This window comes from Metopolophium dirhodum, chromosome 1 (genome assembly GCF_019925205.1).
Source record: "Metopolophium dirhodum isolate CAU chromosome 1, ASM1992520v1, whole genome shotgun sequence".
NCBI classification, from domain to species: domain Eukaryota; kingdom Metazoa; phylum Arthropoda; class Insecta; order Hemiptera; family Aphididae; genus Metopolophium; species Metopolophium dirhodum.
The window spans coordinates 134,196,525-134,209,581 of record NC_083560.1 but is presented as its reverse complement, the minus strand read 5'-3'; positions in this window follow the sequence as shown (position 1 = coordinate 134,209,581).

The window sequence follows — 13,057 nt, the reverse complement described above, 5'->3', positions numbered from 1 at the left end:
AGTTCGGCGCCCGTGAGCTCGATTATCTGGGCTTCCGCATTTCTGAAGGGACCGTCAAGCCAGGTCGCAAGGTGCACGCGATCGCCGAGTTCCCACGTCCATCCGATGCTCACGAAGTCCGACGGTTTTTGGGTCTAGCTGGCTACTTCAGGAGATTTATAGTGAGATACGCCCAAATCGCGGCCCCGCTCACACAGTTGACCGGTAAGGACGTGCCATTCGACTGGTCTCAGGAACGGGAAGAAGCTTTTACCACCCTCCTGGAAGCTCTGTGTAATGAGCCCGTGGTCAGCATGTACGACCCTAACGCCACCGTCACTCAAGTGCACACGGATGCCAGCAGCCACGCGCTGTCCGGCATATTATTACAAGGTGACACCGCGACGACGTTACACATGGTATACGCCGTGAGTAAGAGAACGACTTCCGCCGAGTCAAAGTATCATTCGTCCCGCCTAGAATTATACGCGATAATTTGGACCCTCAACCGTCTACGTCAGTTTTTATTGGGTGTCAAGTTCGTCGTGTACACTGACTGTCAGGCTCTGGTCTACCTGAACCTACATAAGACAGTTAAGCCGCAAATAGCCCGCTGGTACGAGGTGCTCCACGAGTACGATTTTGAGATAAGATATCGTCCGGGAACACGCATGGCCCACGTCGACGCCCTTTCTCGAGCGACCGACGACGAGACGGAGTCGAGATCCGTCGACGTAGAGCTGACTGAGCGACTCGAAGTGTGCGTCGCCCTGACGAAAGAAGAACGAGTTCGTTTTATGCAGCAAGCTGACGAACGATCGCGCAGGTTAATTGAACTCCTCGAAGTCCACGGCAAACTCACCAAGCAGGAGAAAAACGAGGTCGAGAATTACGAGCTGTCCTCGGGTGTCTTATACCGACGATATAAGGGACGCACGCTGCTGGTAATCCCAAAATCAATGAGAAAAGGTATTGTTATCGAAGCTCATGACCACGGAGGTCATTTCGCCGTCGATAGAACCGTGGCACGAATCACCGCCGACTACTGGTTTTCGTGTCTTCGCCGTTACGTACGTCAACACATCGCTATGTGCATCGACTGTCTCACACATAAGCGCCCTTCCGGCCAGGACGACGCCAGGACGACGCCCGTTTCAAATTATACACGTCGACCACCTGGGGCCGTTCGAGACATCCACAGCGAACAATAAGTATTTGTTAGTAGTGGCGGATAATCTCACCAAGTATGTCCACCTCTACCCATGCAGAACCACCGACGCCGCCGGCGTAATACGCCTGTTGAAGAAGTTTTGCGACGAAAGAGGCATCCCGGATCGGATTATTTCCGATAGAGGTACCTGCTTCACATCACAAACGTTTCGCCGGTTTTGCCTCGACCACGAAATCGCGCATACATTGAATTCCACCCGACACCCCCAAGCTAACGGTCAGGTCGAGAGAGCGAATAGGACAATTATTCCTCTCCTCGGCTTGTCGACCACGGATCAGCGTCGATGGGACACTAAGGTAAAGAACGTCGAACGCATGATGAACACCGCCGTGAATAAGACAACGTCGAGGACACCCTACGAAGTCCTCTATGGCTACCGACCGCGTTTCCGATCCGGAGCGCTGTCCGCGTTGAGCCGTACCCAGAACGAGAGTACCCCGCCCGAGGATGTTCAAGCGGATGTGAGGGATCGGATAATTATCGAACAAGCCAAAATGAAAACCCAACACGACCGGAAGCACTTCGACGGAATTCGGTTTGACGTCGGGGAGGTGGTGGTCATGTTGAAACAACCCACGGCGGGCCAGCCGACGAAGCTACAAGCCAAATACCGAGAAAAACCACTGCAAGTAATGGAAGTATTCCCTAGCGATACGTACCGCGTCGCCGAGCTAGGTTCGAACGGACACGAGACGTATGCGACTACCGCGCATGTTTCGCAACTCAAGTCGTGGCGTATCCTACGCGAATTCGACGACGAGGGCAAGTTCAACGACCGGGATCACTCCAGCGACGAATCCAGCGACGAGGTCAACGACCGGGATCAATCTGGCGACGAGGTCAACAGCCAGAACACGCCCAACGACGAGGTTCAGCCTCATGACCAATTTCGTCAGTCCGCTAGAAGGCGTAAGTTACCCGCGCGACTCGAAGACTACGAGCTCGGCCGGCCTTAAGTCGCCATTGTTTTTTTGTTAAAAGAAAGAAAAGTTTATATTCGTTGTCTCATGATTTATTTATTTTTTTTTTTTTTTTGATTTAATTGTCCGCCATCGATGTCGATGCGAACAATTATTTATTAAAATGTGTTCGTTCGAATTACCTTACGTAATTGTTTTGTGTTTTATATAATCGCCGCACTCGTTTTTTTTGTATTATTAATAATGAGCTTCGCCGTCGATGACGACGCAAGTTCCGATCGCTCACGCCGCGATTACTATTTTAGAATTGTGCGATAATTTAATTTTTTTTGTTATATGAAACTTCAATTTTGTAAACGGCCCGGGGACAGACCGTAAGTTAGGAAGGCCGAATGTTAGCGATCTTTTTTTTTTTGTACACTTGGGCAGCACTGGACGGCCGGCGAACAGTCTGTCTCCGCCGCCGTACTTCGTAGTTCGTACATCGTTCTGTTTCGCCGATACCGTAGAGCACGACGCTTGTGCTCTAGGTCGAACCGCCGTTACCCGTCTGAACTTCTGTAGTTTTATAATCGTTTTACGCTTCGGCGACGTTTGTTTGCTAATGTCTAATAAATCACAGTGATACTCTAATTCGTGTTATAATCTTTCAGTATTTGAATCCTGACACCCCCCCTAAGCATATTTTTATAGCTTTCAGTACTTTCAGATTCATAATTAATACCAGAAGTGTATAAATAATTTCTAAAACCCAATAACTTCGCTATACTATTCTCAACTGATAAGTCTACGTCATGACTACACGAGACTATACACTTTAATGTGGTATTGTTTGCTTTTAATTCAAACCAGTTGATATATTAGGGCATATTTTTTTTTATAACAGTCTCTAAATTTTCAAACTCATACGAGCCTGTGGGTATAATAACTTCGTCTCTTTGTCGAATCATATTACGGAAACCGATAGTATTGCAACCGGGTTCAATGTTCGGTACCTATCGAATTATTTGTCTGTAGACTCAAAAGACATATTTGTGCTGTGCTTTCTACTTCTAGCGGTGGAAAAATATCGCATGACAATTCACTCGAGTTCCCGTTTAACGTTATCGTATACATGATAAAAATTTTAAACACAAGTGTCCACAGTTTGTAGTATTATATTTCTGCTCTCTGCTGTAATTGAAATTTATGTCACATCCGTGAAAATATCGTTGTACTTCTAATGGAGGTGGTAAATTTCCAAAACTGTCATAATATTCAATTTGATTTCCGATTTTTCTATACGCTACCCAGTGAGTACCTGTACCGTTTTCCGTATCCAAGTTAACAATCGCTGATTCTACTTGTTTACGACGTACGCGTAACCTATCTCGAGTAAAAACACCGATGAAATGAGGTATTTTATTCAAACGAGCAAATTTTATAAGTTCGAAATCGTACAGCGCTCTTCTGGGTAACGTAGTTATTAGTTTTTTTTATTTTTTTTAGTTTTTCTAGTTTTTTTCGTTTTCAAATCCCCTCCACTTTTATATGGTGCAAGATATAGACTTGATCCGATTTTATACGAGTTACCTTTATACGGCGCGATGTATAATCCGCCGCCCAAATGAGATTGCGTATTTCTTTTAAATTCATTCGCAGTGTTCGGATTAGATAATTATTTTGGTATCTAGATAAAGATAAAGATAATGCAACTCAAATGTATCTAGATAGAGATAAAAGATAACTTAACTCATATTTATCTAGATAAAAATAAAGATAAATACTTTTTTATCTAGATAAAAAAAAGATACAATTTTTTTTTAAATGGTTTTAAAATAATCAGACCAAACAATATAGTTTTTATTTTATTATTCTATTTACTGTTGCCATACAGTCTACAGCATTATATCTATACCTAGCTATACTCTGTTCAAAATAAGACCGGACCTCGGCGGCCGAGTTGTGCGCATGGGCGTGGCTTATTTCTGCGGCTCGGCCTGACACGTGATCTATGGTGGGGGAGGTGCCTGACCGTCGCGAACGAAAACTGGTCGCCGCCGAGGTCCGGTCTTATTTTGAACAGAGTATATATTATATTATAGTATGATACAGCCTAACACAGATTAAATGTGCCATGTATTTTTTTATTATATTTATGTAAAAATTATTATTATTTGTTAATTAAATAACAAATAAACCGCTCATGCCTCATCTTAAAGTCATACAAATAAATAAATAAATGAAATAACAAATACAGAACAGTATACCTAACCTGTACATTTACACAATGAATAAGAAAGTATCACATTTTTGGAATTAAATATTAATATTATTAATTATGTATATCCATAATTCAAAAGTCAAAATATGTTATTAACTACAGATTTTGAATTTAGGAATATTTTAGTTGGGCACTCGGAACATAATAATAAAGAATGTATCATTTACTTATCAGTTAAATATTTTTTTTTTTTATTAATACTTATTTTAATGAAAATCAAAATGTAATCTTAATAAATAATTATACATTTTTTTTTGAAATAGATACCTAGCTAACAGGTTATACATTTATAATAAAATTGATAATTTTGAGACGTTCATAATATAATAATGATATAAATGAATATATACTAACAAAGTAACAAACTAAATTAAACATACTTGAATAAGTTGTTTGAATTACAATTTAACAAGAGTAATGTTTTTCAAATTAACTAAAAAAACTAAGCATTAATTTATAAAATTACAATCTCTTCTTATCAGGATAATTATATAATATTAGTAATTAATAATAAAAATGTGGAGTATTAAAAAGTATATTAAAAATCTACATTTAAGTCAAATGTAATAAACAATTGTTGTTTTTCAAATTAAAAAAAAACATGGAGATTTAAATTGTATATAATCTACATGTATCTACATATTATTATTAAATGTAATGAACTTAAAATATCATTTATTTTGTTCATGCCTACAGCATAATAGCATTTCAAATACTGTATCACTGAGTCTATTCCTCCTAGCAGTTAATATTTGAGAACCACTACTGAATAGTCTCTCAACAGGAGCAGACGATGGAAGGGACGTATTATACTTTAAAAAAACTTGTTTGACTATGGGAAAGTTATCTAAAAATGATAATTCTTTATTTTTACAGTCCAAATAAGAAAGAGCTTGAACGCTAGTTAAATTATTTTTTTCCCTTCTGTTTTCTCCTATATTATCTCCAGAATTACATCCTTCAAAATCATTATCAGCCCCATTTAGAATATTATAGAATTCATTATCACTAGCACCATCATGCTCATCTTCAGATGCATTTTCGGTGATTTTTTCAACTGCATTTATTGTATTACATTCAGAAAGAAATAGTTGTTTACATAATTTTTTATATCTTACAGGCACCCAATTAAGCTTGAAATTAGGGTGACTGATAGAAGCTAAGATAAAAGTTTTACTTGGTGGGGTTTCTAATTTATAAATATAATCAAACCGCTTTTCAAGACTTTTGATAACTAATAAAGATAATGGTCTACAATGGGGTCCATTTCTACGGCCCCCCCGATTTGGAATTTTTAAATTCTGATTGCGCCGATCGTTTGTGCATCGTTTGTGCACGAATGTGCACGAAGTCCGGTCGTTTGTGCACAAAAACTGAGGAGATTATCCCTGAATCAAATTCGGGGGGCCGTAGAAATGGCAGCCCCCCGATTCGGAATTTTTAAATTTTGATTGCGCCGATCGTTTGTGCATCGTTTGTGCACGAATGTGCACGAAATCCGGTCGTTTGTGCACAAAAACTGAGGAGTTTATCCCTGAATCAAATTCGGGGGGCCGTAGAAACGACAGCCCCCCGATTCGGAATTTTTAAATTTTGATTGCGCCGATTGTTTGAGCATCGTTTGTGCATGAATGTGCACGAAGGCCGGTCGTTTGTGCACAAAAACTGAGGAGATTATCCCTGAATCAAATTCGGGGGGCCGTAGAAACGACAGCCCCCCGATTTGGAATTTTTAAATTTTGATTGCGCCGATTGTTTGTGCATCGTTTGTGCATGAATGTGCACGAAGTCCGGTCGTTTGTGCACAATTATTTCCGGAGATATCGCAAAAACAAATTTGGGGGTGCATTTCTACGGCCCCCCCCGATTTGGAATTTTTAAATTCTGGTTGCGCCGTTTGTTTGTGCATCGTTTGTGCACGAAGTCCGGTCGTTTGTGCACAATTGTTTCCGGAGATATCGCAAAAACAAATTTTGGCGGTCCATGTCTTTGGCCGTTCGGTGGGGGGGGGGGGGGGGATTTGGAATTTTTTAATTCTGTTGGGGCAGTTTGTTTGTACATCGTTCGTGCACGAAGTCCGGTTGTTTGTGCACAATTATTTTTCGGAGATATTCCAAAAACAAATTTGGTGGTCCATTTCTGTGGCCCCCGATTTGGAATTTTAAGTTCTGTTGATACTGTTATAGGTAAGATACCTACTTCTGAAGTTATATAAATCGGTCGAGGGGGAGCTGAAGAGCTTTGTATCTGGTACCAGATGTAGTGTAATATTTGTAATGGAAATTTCACTGTTGGTGCCTATTTTTATTTTATGTAAGTATTCAAAAAACAAAGCCAGTCATCAGAGGTTTGTGGGGCTGTAAAAACTCCATATTATATTTTATAACGAATTCAATATCATAGAAGACTTAGTTTTTTAACGTAGTATTGCGACTTTTCATGCAATCATGCGCATAAATTGTACTTAGAAATTATAAAAATTATATTTTACTTATAATTTAAATTTTTAATTTTAGTCTGCATAATCTTTGTAAGTATAGGTATTCTTATAAGTGATTTTGTACCGTTTGTGGTTTGTACTTTGTAATAATATTACTGTATTACTATATTACTACTTAATATTACTATATTATAGTGTTCTTCTTATCGGCGACGGTGCCCCGATAAAAATGCGAGGTTCCTAGAAAACAGTAAGTTATGCAGTAGGTACTTTTAACATAGGTACGGTACGCGTGCGATGTAGGGGCGCAGGTGTGTTTTATAGAATAATGGGTCTGTCTGGTAAACTGGTACCCAACGTCCAGACATGTACACAAAAAGAAAATCGGGAGGTTCATAAGTTTCCAAATTATAATTTTTGTTAAAAAACGTTTTTATTCTATTTGTCATTTGTGATTTTGTCAAAGTACAGTTAGCATCTAGTGTTTTTCTGTTTGTGTGATACAGTGAATTCATGTACCTATTCATTTTATGTTTCTATCATATTTTTTTTTTAAAACGAGTAAGTATCTTTTTAGTTAACAATTTATTTAATTTAAATAAATGTACCTATATAATATTACTATACATTATTCAATTATTATGATTTTTATTTGTACTAGGTACGTATGTATTACAGAAAAAATTAACGGTTTGGTGTAGACTTTAGTGGGCCACGGGTCACGAGATCATTCTATCATTTACAGATTTACACTTGAAAGGTAAATATTAAACTGTAGGAGTAGTATTATCGTATATAATATAGTTAAATATAACACAATTATAATTACAAATATTTTAATAGTCGTAGTATTTTTTTTTATTTTAGTCCGGGTACCTACTTTACTAAACATAATATTAGTTAGAATGGTTTTAGCTAAAAAATTTTAAAACTTATTAGTCATGGATATACGGTATATTTACCGTAGGTACGACTCTTTTAAATAATTTAAATATAATATTATACTCTAAAAATTATTTTTGGATGTTTTACAGTTTAAAGTACCTACCTGCTTTTAATTTTGACTTGCTTTAGCATAATAACTTAACTATATAAAATTTAATGCTCCAAAATATATTATAGTATATGAATTATTTGTTGACGTAGTGTAAATATTTTATATTTTTCAATAATCAATATAAATTAGAATCTATTATATTTCCATTATTTAATGTTATTATTTAATTCTAGCGGTGTAGTAATTATATTATATTATTAAATACTTATATTTATAGGTATAGTGTAAATCTACAATAATTATATTTGTACGTATAATATGTAGGTAATGTAATAATATTAAAGATTCTGAGTGGATTTTAGGTATTTATTTTACAATGACGTTTTTTTTTTTATTAAGTGAATACTTCATAGATGACAGCGGACAGTTTAACATAAATTAAATTAGTAGGTATTATTTTTTATATTTGTACTAGACGTATACACATTATATTATTATATACGTTCATTATTATATATTTATGTAGGTAAAATATTTGATTCCAATCAAATATTAAAGCTGATATTAATTTTAAATTTAAACTTCAATTTTCAACTATAACATTTTTCTGGTAGAAAAGTGAATCTAGTTGGTGCTTCCCGTTCCGGAAGTCAAAAGTAAAAAAGTCCAGTAGTTTGCAACTAAGACATTTAATTTACAAGGGGTAAATGGATAAAGGTGTTAACTGTTAACTGACCTCTTTTCGAAAATTAATTTTATCATGAGAATACAGGTGTTACTTATAATGTAATAACTAATAAACATAACATATGTAAATATAGCAGTCTAAAAAGGTTTTAATCCATTTATTTTTACGTAAACTTAGTCCGTGGCGCGATTAAAGATAGGTATTAGCATGTATTAGGTACTATCTGAAATCGGGATTCGTGGTTATACCCACAGGCCACAGATATAAAGTTTGTACTTTATATCTGTGGCTAACTGTGGTTACCAAAATAACAAATTGATAAAGGTGTTATTAGATTAATTGACCATTAGTTTAAGTGAATAAAAGTATATTAATAATATATTAGTAGTATATATGTACCGTTCCTGGGACAGTGCATAAAAGACCACAAAGAAAACAATGTGCAAAAACATCACAAAATCGAAATGCAATAATAAATAAAATATTTTTCGCAAAATTAATATTATTAATAATTTAAAAATCGAAATGCAATATTCCCCAAAAATATTTTTCGCAAAACATATGAAATTAATTAATTAAAAATTTAAATACAATATTCCCCGAAAATATTTATCACACAAATTATGATATTAATAATTAAAATATTTTTTAATAGAATTGTTCTAACAAAAATAAAAATCAAAATAGCATATTTAATTTATTGCAAAATGTATTAAAAATTAATTAAAAAAAGGTGGATAAGTGGATGTCGCTCTACTGTACAGTAGGTTACAAGTGGGTGTGCACTGTAATGGATGGTGTTAAATTTGAATTCAATGATATAATATCATTGTATAAGAATCGTGTATAGAAAATGCTAATATAAACATTCAGTGAAATTTTCAAGTATCTACAGTCATTCGTTTTTTAATTACAATAAAATAAGAAAATTGTTACATGAGAAATCAAGTGAATATCAAATGTTGTAAAAATATAAATTTCAGACGCTCATAAAAATTTAATTTAAGTTTCTTTAGTCTTCTTAAGTTTTTTTTTTGATAAAGGTAGACAAACTTATGAGTAATCTTATATTACATTTTCAAATCTTAGATTTAAAAAGAAAAATTTTTATGAATTCTCAACTCAAAATAATTTGCTAATTTTCGTGATTTTTCCGTATTTTGTCAAAATTTGAACTTTAAATGCTTATAAATAAAAACTGTGACTAAGGATTTTTAATTTTTTTCTTCTGCCTTCGAAACAATAACCTAGGAGCCTTCTATTAAATTTTCAAGCTTTTTTACTCAACAGATAAAATTTTATTGATATTAATAGAAAAAAAAACTGAAAAAATTGAAAACTGACAATGTCCGTAAACAGCTCAAAAAAAGTCAAAATATTTTAAAAATTTTATGGTGTATAGAAAATGCTAATATAAACATTCAGTCAAAATTTCATGTCCCTACGGTCATTTGTTTTAGAGTTACACCAAAAGCCAAAATCGATTTTGCGTAAAAATTCCCGTTTTTCCTTAATTTTTCTTTTGTTTTTCACGTCGCTTGTGAAAACCCCTCCAAAGTACCAACTAGATTCACTTTCCTATCAGAAAAGTTACTATTGAAGAAAATCCAAGCACTTTTACTGTCCTAAAAGGTAATGACAGACACAAAAATAAAAAAATTAAAAATTAATAAAAAAAAATTAAAAATTAAAAAAAAAACACACATCATTGTAAAATCAATACATTCATCACTTCGCTCAGAATCTAAAAAAACACAATAATGTACATACCAGTTAAAGGAAATTTTCAAATTATAGAAATACATATTATAGACCATAATGGTAAAAAATAATATTTTGATGATGATGATTTTATTGTTTATCTTGATTTAATTAAAGAATAAATATTAAAATATTTTTCAATAGAAATATTCTATTGAAAACAAACATATATTATATATTTGTATATTATATTTTAACCACTAAAAGTTTCTTCAATAGTACCTTTTTCAATGTCAAACAAAAATTCATCTTCTCTTATGAAAACAATATAACAAATTGTATCTTTAGGTAAATCTTCATGTAACTCAATATGTAAAAATTATATTTTTTTTAGTTGCAGAAATATTTATTGGTTGATTAACTGTTTTATTTAGAAATATTAATCTATATAATTTAAAATCATTTGGATCATTATACATCAATGGAAGTTCTTGTTGATTTTTATGATAAGTTAATTTATAAGACATTGAATAAGATTGGCAAAATTTATTATTCTTAAAATCTTCATCTTGACATTCTTCAGGATAACGTTTTCCATTTATTTCAAACCAATAGTTTCTAACACAACAATGATCAAATTCACCAGGATCATGATCTTGAGTATTTAATTTGTTTGTTTGTAATCCAAAACCACAAAACACAGGAGGATTTTCACTTCGATATTGAGATGTTAAATCAATTTTTATAGTTCTTCCAGATATATTTCTTTCCTCAATACATTGCCACGCTTTAAAATTAAAAGTATACTTTTTTTCTTGAGAAAGTTCAGTTAACTCTTTTAACAATAAAACTTTTTGCAAAGGATTGTATTCTACAATTGGAATGTTAATTGTAAATTCATCAATAATAATTTTACCATCTTCTGTTCTTGCAAAAACTTTTTTTAATAATGCATCATCATCTGTATTTCTAGTAAAACATAATTCCATGTCACAATTGAAAGCAGGATATGTATGGTCTTTGAAAAATGGTTTGCCAAATTGTGATAATTATTGTGATTATTTATCATTAAAAAATTAATACAATTAAATGATATAAACTGGATAGGTATGATTGAATTATAAAAATAATAATTAGTATAATATAAATAATATTTCTCATAGAATTTCAATCATGCCGAGGAAAATGAGTATACCGTTTGATGACATAGTCGAAGCCATCAACGAATACAAAAATAAAATTTTCGAGGGACATGAAATGTTAGTTGGTCCAACGCATCCAATTTGGGCAGATATAAGACAAAGGTTAAATGGAGAAATATCCGAAAAATCCTTATACACTATAGTGAAGTGTAATAGAAACGACGTGTTAAGCAAAATTCAAATTGAACCACGTGATGATGTCATTATGTCAAATGATACAAGTATGGAATTAATTGATAATGATTCAAGTGATGTTGAAGTTGAAAGTCACTCTGACAATGATATTGAAAAAATTAACTTTAAAATAACTTTGAGTAAAGAAGAATGGGCAGCAATACATTGTGAAAAGAAATATCAGTTAAATAATTCAAAATACCTAAACCGTAATTATAAAGTGTTGAGTCCTGGAGTATGGACAGAAATAGTTCACAGTCATTTTTGGGAACAGACAAAAATTGCTTGTTCTATTACCTATAAAAGAGCTAAAATTTATGAATCTGGGATAAACTATTGTGAATTTTACGGCGAGTGCAAAACAAGTGATAGTAAGCTAAAAGGTATACTCCAGGAAAAACCTTCGGATAATAGTAGAGCGATTTTCCATTGTACCTATAGTGGGAATTTTCGGCAATGCGTTGATAAGACAAAACGTAAAACAACGTTTGAAAAAAAAAATATTACGTCGAAAAATTAGTGAATGAAAAAATATCTGCAGATATGTTAAGGAGGACTGAAGCTAATGATTTGGTGGAGTTTGATGACAAAGAACCTAGTCATTTGCCAACAGCAAACGCATTAAGAATCATAAAATGTAGAGCTCTAAAAGATCAACGAGAAGAGGATAACCCTATATTGGCAATTTGTAAAATGAAATATTTGCATCCATACATCAACATAATTAAAGACATTGGATATGATAGATTTTATGTTCACTATTGGAGTGCTCCTGAAATGAATGTTTACAGAAAATATGTACAACATAATAACATTTCAACAATTTGTATAGACGCAACTGGCAGTTTAGTCAAAAAACCAACTTTAATATCCAAGAAGAAAACAAAAATATTCTGCTCTATGAAATCGCTATACACGACAAAACCATTAAGGCTCAATATTCAATAAGTCACATGTTATCTGAGAAGCATGATAATAATTCAATTTACAATTGGTTAATAGAATAGATTAGAGACGGAGCTCCATATCCAAAACAAGTCATTACAGACATGTCATTAGCATTATTAGCTGCTGTCGTAAGAGCGTTTACACAGTATAATAATTTAACTAATTACATAAGTGCTTGTTTCCAATTATTATCTAATATACAACAAGATCCACCGACATGTTTTGTTAGGTGTGATGTAGCCCATATTATAAAACTGGTGACTACTTGGAAGCCACTCCAGTCAGTTGATAAGAGAGTGAAAGATTTTATTGTTCGTTCAATAGCACAAATGATTTTATCTGATGATATAGACGATTTAAAACAACTGTTGAGAAGTTTTTTTTGGCTCATTTACAGTAATACAGATGGTTATTTGGAAAATGGTCATAAAACCTTCTGTGAAAATGGACGACAATTCTTACGACAACGGATTGCCACAGGACTTGTAGAATCAAATTTGAACGAAAATATTGG